This window comes from Hippoglossus hippoglossus, chromosome 8 (assembly GCF_009819705.1).
Source record: "Hippoglossus hippoglossus isolate fHipHip1 chromosome 8, fHipHip1.pri, whole genome shotgun sequence".
Classification (NCBI taxonomy): domain Eukaryota; kingdom Metazoa; phylum Chordata; class Actinopteri; order Pleuronectiformes; family Pleuronectidae; genus Hippoglossus; species Hippoglossus hippoglossus.
The window spans coordinates 7,715,517-7,723,802 of NC_047158.1; positions in this window are offsets into that span (position 1 = coordinate 7,715,517).

Below are 8,286 nucleotides of genomic sequence, written 5' to 3' on the forward strand. Positions count from 1 at the left end.
TTTAACATTAGTATTCCTGATATGAAGCTGAATGCACCTACATGGTCTTCTTGGTGTCACCTGCATCCTTCACCTGTTTCGTCTCGGGGGAGTTTCTCAGCTTGACCTGTGATCAGCATCATACTTAAACCTTTTGTTGTGCCAATTTGAGACGTGATTAAATCTTAAAGCCGTTACCCTCTGCTAATGCTTCACAAATACCATTAAGCCATGCTGTAGTGTTTGTGATGAATTTTAAAAAGGCTCCTGTAATTAATCTTGTGACCAAAATAGGCTTATTCAAGAGGTGCGATATTGCGAAGACACTTCAAGATCAACATATTCTGGCAATATGTCCTGGGAAAATAAGTGGAAAAGACGTTTGGAGGGTCAAACATATATTTATGTAACAGCAAATATGATTACAAAACGTGGCCAAGTGTCCATAATCCATATTAATAACAAGTAAAAAAAAAAATTACTTAGTAGCACTGTAGCAATTATTAGCAATTAGTAGCAATTATGCATGTTGTCGATGGGGGGTGGGTGAACACATACCACAAAACACTTTTGGAGTTTCAGTGGCATACAGCGTAGCTGATTAGTGACCCATCTTCAGACGTAATAAAACAACAGAAAAAACACAACATGCCTCCATACTGCTTGTGTGCTGCCATCTAAGTGTCTGGAAGCCCTGACATTCATATCCGACTGGAAAAAAGGTCATTAACATCGTGTTCTAAGCTTAAAAGTCCAACAGAAGTGGCTAAGCTAGTGGACGTTAGCATTTGCGACGGTCCCTGAATGCACCTCATCGGGAAGATATCAGAGGACTTTTAGGCTTAAAACATGATGCAAATTATGTCGTTTCGAGTCGAAATTGAATGTTGGGGCTTCTGGACTCTTGGATGACACCACAGGAGCAGTATGGAGGCATGTTTTTTCTGTTGTTTTAATACGTCTGAAGAAGGACTCACCATTGACTTCAATTGTATTGGATTCTGCTCTAACAAAGTTTACCCCTGAACTCCAGAAGTGTTTTTTGGACTAAAACACTTCACCCACCCCCTCCATCGGCTTAGTGGTGAGTAGATAATGAGTGCACTTTCCCTTTAACCCATGTCAATCATGGCTAGGAAAAACAGGGGCAGCATTCAACACTCCTACTAGACACCCTGTTCACCCACACTGGGGAGACTTCCCCACGACAATAACACCAACCCAAAAAGTTCATATTTTCACTGTAAGCATGTTGGGAAACTGCTGTAGAGTAAACAAATTCAAGATATCCTTAAACAGGACGGTGTATTTTGATAAGATTTTTGTAACTCTTTATTCTCACGCACGGCTCTCGCTTCCTAACTTTTCCCCCGTTAAACCAGCGCTGATATAAATTGTGAAGTTACTGCTCAAATGTGAGATTGTTCAGATAAAGGCCCGTTGTAAATGCGATGGAGACATCAGCTGCTGGTAAAGTCGCTGAGGTAATTCAGTGGATCCAGCTTCTGTCCCCACTCCTACACGGACATCCCACACAGTTATCAGGCTCTATGAATAATCTATTCAGAGCTTTCCAACAGTGTGATAATATGTTGGAGCGACCTGCTAGTTAATGGTACACTTGTGATTCTTGTGACACTGAAAACTGCATATTATGAGAATACCATTTGGTCGTCTGGGTTTTTACTTTCCAGTTGAACTGTCTATGAACACAGTTCCGTATATTCCTTCAGAATTAAAGTATCTGTAATTTGAATGCTCGACACTGGAAAAATTGTGTTTTGTCGTACATGTATATGAGAGTGCAATGGGAACGAACCTGACTGCAGGTTAATGAGAGCTGTTATGTGCCATGGATGTTTTCTGGAAGCTGGTGAAAAGAGATCTCCGGCAGCAGCCGATGTCTTATGCAGAAGAGTTGAATGTAGACTTGATGCATCAAGGAGACCAGAAGGTGGAACAATATACAAACGCTAACAGAGTAACAAGAGCAATTGTTACCCCCAAGTCTGAAGATGTCCCCCACAGCCTCCCGATATATTGCATCACCCATTCCAACAGCACATCATCCATGAATGGCTAGAATTGCTGTCGATCTCTGTGCTACATGTAGGTGTTTGTATCCTGTTAGGCCTAAAGTATCCATTCCTATATCACATTGTGTCCTTACGTCTTGCTCCTAGTGAAAAGAGTTGGAGCTGGTGCCTCTGTCTGGTGCATCTGAGTTAGATATGAAAGTCCATGAGTGTAGACACTACAATGTACTGTTGGTTGATCCTTTATCTATAACCTGACCTTGGGTACTGCTTGGAGAGAGAAGGGAGCATGTGTGGAATTAGACAGGCACTATTCTCACAATGGTATTGTGCAGATGTAATTTGTGAGAATGGTCAAAAATTCCTCGACATTATGAAAAATCATGATCATTCATTTAGAGTTGTGTTTTTTAGCGATATGGCAAATATAAAAGTCCAAACTCCACTCTCTTTGTCTCCATTTTTGGTCTCTACCAAACCCTGAGGTAAATATTTGTCGCTGTAGCTACTAATTGCTGCATTATGTTCACCAGCTAAATGCTAACTGTGTAAGACTTCTAGCGCTGGAACGTTTTGTTGAAAACAGCTGCTATTTATACTTCCTGCTTTTGTTTCTTCGAACTGTTTTTCCCTATTCTTCTGTTTCTCATTAGTTAATTAGTTCCCACTGTATATATATATAGCCTTGTTTCCCCCTCTTTTAGTCAGCAGAGATCTACACTAGGTTGTATTTCTTTAGTGCTCCTTATCCAGATTACTTGTCTTTGTCTGCCTTCCCTGTGTTCGTTCTATTTGCCTGCTTCCCATCGGACTCGTTTGCCTTTCTGGACTCATCCCTCCGGTTTTTGCCTTCCTCACCAGCCCCGTAAGCCTTTTGTTATTCTTCTGCTGTGAAAGAAATCACTGAACTGCTTGAGCTTTGTCTGCATTAGGGCCCCTTTCCCTGCGTCCCTGGCATCAGCTGTGCCAGTAAATAATGAGCTGAAACTCACTACATACAAAACTCCATAAAACCGAGGAGAGCCGCAGATGTGAATGATAACTCTCTGCAGATTCATCATTGTGAGTCAAAGCTCTGAAAAAACCACTGTGTACTGCTTGTTCAGCAACAGACGGCCCACAGAAACAATTAGCTACTGGCTGGTGAACACAGTGGAACATTTAACAGAGACCAAAAGCTGAAGAGCTGACGAATCAATATTAGACTTCAGTTTGACGGTGGGTTTGATGATGTCTAATGATGATGATGATGATGATTTGATTAACATGTTAATATCAGGGTTTTCCTAAGGAGCTCGTGAGCAACTACCTCGTGTCTCTAAAGTGGTTAAAGGGCGAAATGAAATTATTTAGCGAATATTGTGTTTGCCTTAATAAAGGGACACCGGGTGAAACTTACAAGCAAATGAAAGACAAAAAAAAAACATTCATTATCTATATCGCTAATCCTTTGGGAGCTGGAGCCAATCCCAGCTGACATTGGGCGAACAGACTAAAGGAAATAATACAGTTTAAAAGATTTTCATCCCCTTACATTTTGAAGTTTGTTAATAATCTGATATCTGTCTGAAGTTGTGTTTTGTTTTTTTTGCCCATAACATCAATTTTCTATTTTTCTATTATTGTTCATTAAACCTGCTCTGTGTTAGGCCAACATACACCCGAGAGAGATGGAGCACATTTTTGCAAAAGAACAAAAAGCTTTCCCCTTTCATGTCTAAGAATCTAACAAAACATCAAGAAGATTATGGAGATTTTATACATCTAATGCCTAAAGAAGCTTAAAGCACGACCTGTAGCTTCTCCTCTTTCGACTCAACAAATTCCAGTAGAAACAAAGACAGACATTTAAATGTTGTTTAAATCCAAAAACATATTCACATATTGGATTTCTGAGCCACTAACCTCAGTGTCAGCTAAATCAAATGTAATGTAATCTTCATTTGCAAAATAACGATTTTCATGTTGCAATGGGAAAAAAAAAGAGAGATGTATATTCGGCTCAAGAGTGATTTCTCTCCGCAAGCACCTTTCTGGAGGACATCCTCACATCCCTGTATTAACGCCAATTCAATCAATACTTTCCATTTAGAAAATGAATAGTTTCAGGTAATTGAACCTCCAGGGCCCCCTCAGTATGGCCCAATCATTTGCCTCAATGATTAAACAGCTCACTGATACCTGTTGTAATTCTGTGAACTGCTGCAATGAGCTGAAAAGCAGTGGACGGTACAAATGAAGCACAGCAATGAAAGCGAAAGGCTCCACTGTCTGTTTCTCATTGTACTGCTGCTCACTAATTCCAGTCAATGTTCCACAGAGACTGTATGACGAGAACAAAATCGGCAGTTGTATTGAAATGAAGCATTTCTCAAACATCTGTTTCATTCTGCACAAACCTTTTCCAGTAGAGAGAGATGCTGAGAGGATTTTTCTTTGACGCTCACGTTGTTCTTCCACAAACACTAGAAAAGAGATTCACGCTGTCAGACTCGGCTCCTTCTCTGATAAATCATGTACGACAAGATGACACGTTTAGTTGTGTTTCCGCATCATTTGAGGGGAATAGCGTGAAGCTGTAGGGTGAGTAGCTACAGTAGCTGGAATAGCAGTATAGACATTGATATGAAGATGATATAATATATCTCATTTACCAGGAGAATGAGGCACCCCATCTCCTGTCAGTTTTGCATTTTTCTTCCAAAGAAAGTACACGTCACACTTTTCATGTTTTTCCATTGCACCTGCAGCTCATGCCTTCTCTCCAATTGCTCTCTCCGCTTTTCAGCCGCGCTGGGTGTCTAAATGCAGCAATTAGCCAAAGTCATTTACATTCCAGGGCTCTATATTAGGCAAGCCTTTTCTCATCTGATGGCTTTTGTGTTTCTGGATTGCATTTTAAGGTGTCATATAAATCGAGAAAGTGTGTTTAGGCACAATTTACTTTATTTCAATGCCGCAATTAATGTTTTTGTCCTTGTCACTGTTAAAATCTAAATGGCGACCTGATTGCTAGGTAATGGGCGAATACCTCATGCAGCGTTAATGCCCTGAGCAGACAAGTCCATTCAGTCGGACCATTTGCTGCAAGTCACCCGCCTGCTCTCGTTCCCCACATCACCCGTCTGTCTTCGCCAATTTAATAAAAGGTAAAGAAAAGAAATGCCCGAAATAATAATAATAAAAATCTTGAGGAAAAAAAGGTGCTGCAGGCCTGAGTCACCGCACCGAGAACTGTCTGATATCTCAGAGGGGGGGAAAAAAGAAAAGAAACAACTCAGATGTGCTGCGGCGGAAGCAACCAGACGATTAGCTTTGATGTTGCAGATTTTCGGGAAGTGCCACGCTCAATCTGAATAGTTTTCAGCACGAATCCCATGAAGACTTACTGAAATATGACAGGCAACAGCCTCCTGAGTGGATTCTGACTCCAGTCAAGGATGTGGCACTGACTCAACTTTGTGGTTATACAAGAAGACAATGAAATTAAAGAGTTCCTCTCAAAACAAGCAAAGATGGAAATGAACTGCTAAATGTCACACAACAGGTGGTTCTCTTTTCATCCACCTCCACCTGGGTTTGTCATCGATCCAGAGGGAACAATGGTGTTGTATTGTGATGACATTTTACTAAAAAAGATCCAGGACTGTAAAATCCCTTTACACATCATTTCCTAACACACATACATGGTCTAATTCCCTCTGCTTCATTCACATTCAGTGTCTCTCCTGCAGTTTGAGGGATTTTATCATGCAGCGTGCAGTGGATATATTGTCGTCCTCTAAATAATAGCATGCTACACAAAAACACCACATCAAGGCAAAAAATCTATAAAATTGTGCAACAGCTGTGACCTTGCTTGGCCGGTGGAAATCTGCGCTCACATTGAAAAACAGGAAACCTTTTATGTGTACCATCCTGACAATAATCTTTCATCTAAAGGGAAATATGTGTTTCCCCTAGCATTGCCTTGGGGGGGTGGAATGGCCGGCCATTCAACAGGACCCTCAGAACCACCCTCATCCCCCAAAAGTTTCAAATTTAAAAACCGAAACATTAATTTAATACATTTATTTATATATATATATTTTTTTCACTCTTTCATAGTTTTGTGTGTCCTTGCACCTCCCTACACACACACACACACACACACCGAGCAGAGTGGAGGAGAGAGGTTGTCAACTTGTCACGTAAAGTGCGATAAAGAGAAGTGTAACAAATCCCCCGTCGACCCCAAATGTCGGAAAGTTGGGCCAAAGTACCAGCGTTGTTAAGCCCACGCAATCTAGCGATGGCGGCGACGATGCTAGTAGCCCTCCTGCTGCTGCAGCTGCACCCGATGACAAGCGTAGGAGGACATGCTTTGACCCATATTGGCTGTTGATCAAACGGATTCATTTTCATCTGAGCTGATGAACGAAATTAAGTTAAAAGGAAAGTCAATCCAACAACTGACTTGTAGCAATTATCTGAAAAAACCTTACCTGAAAGTATCCATAATAATTTAGTGACGAAACACTAAAAGAAATACCTACAATTTAAATTGTCAATTAATTTCATTGGCCACACATTTATATTTTGCATATTTGCTCTGTCTGTCTGTTCTATATCATTACATCGTTTATCTATTTAACTTTTAGGATACCAATAATATTCATTAGCCCTAACATGATCTAATGAGCCCCAGTCAGACCAAACAGACTGAAAATGCTTTGAGCCAACTACTGTATCTTGGCAACTGTCAAATTCAAAGGCCAGATGCAAATTTGGGCAGCTACTTATGTTGTATATATATTTGATTTTAAGATGATATGCATACTCTCAAATGCAGCTTCCATTCCCTTCAAAACCAGCCTTAAGAACAAGCATCCATCATTTTTAGTCAGTCAACCACAGACATTTCCCAAGAATTCGAGGTATTGAGATCAAATTACATTTTCAGCTGGATATTTAAATGCCAATCAGGGTGGTTACAAAATGAAGAAAAAATATTGATAACCTAGAAAAATAGAAGTGAAAAACTAATACATGCATCCATCCATCCATCATCTATGAATGCTTATTCTTTGAGGGCCCTGTGGTTGGAGGCAATCCCAGCTGACATTATGCAAAACAGGCGGAGTACATCCTGGACAGGTCAAACTAATGCACAGATAATCATAATTCATAATTACATAATGATAGACCAGAATAAATAGTTTTTCTAAGATATGAACATATTTGCTAGGATATATAAGCGCTGATTACATATGTCATGCCAACAGGGCAAATCTCATGGTTGCATGTATATCTAATATTATATGTCGGCCTACTGTCATTTCACAGATAGATAATAGGTTAAAGTACAGTTGTTTGCCTCCTCCAGCCAGTGCAGTTTCAGTTTACATTATTTTCCAGATTCATATGAGGTCACTCTGACCTTTGAGCACCGGAATCTTTGAGTCCAGGTTGAAATTAGAAGAAATTCCTTAGTAGCAGACTTGACATATCATGTTCAAGAGGCTAAAAACAAGCATTGGGGTTTGTGACCTTGATCTTTGACCACCCACTTGTGCCAAATTTGGATTTGGAAGAGTTCTTAAAATAATGAGTTCACAAGAACAACCAAGGCTTTGGAAGGTCATGAGAACTTAACCTTCGAACTTCACTCACCAAAATATAATTAGTTAATCTTTCAGTCCAAATTTGAAGAACTTCCCTTGTGGTTTTTCTGAGATGCTGTGTTCACAAGACCAAACACGTATTTTGAAAGGTCAAAGCGACCTTACACTTACAAGTTTTACAAAGATCTGCAGGTTGGTTTTGATTTGTTTAGGTACATAAACAAACAAAACAACTTGGTTAGGCTCTTCCATCATTATTAGTACAGCTGCTTGAGGGCATCGCGCTTGAACGTAAACAGAAGTCATTTTGGGGCATTTGCTCAAAAAGCTGTTGCTGTCGATGTTCCTCTGAGGGCAGTATCCTCCAGTCACCTCAGCTCAGTGCTTGTATAATGAGCGAGTTGGTTAACTTCCCTTCCAGATTTTATCCAGCTCATTTTAGGATTTAGCACTTTTATAAGGTCTAGGTCCCCACCGTGGCTCTTTAATGAATACAGCAGAGGGAGGGGCTGTGCTCAACTGCAAATGTGTTATTAAATATTTTGTACCTCAAAAACGTGAACTGGTTGCTGGCTGACACGCCTGAGTAATACAATGGGGATTGTTTCACACCACAACAAGGGGGAATTACAGGGGCAGCGGCGTCAACTAATAAAGCGAATGTTTAT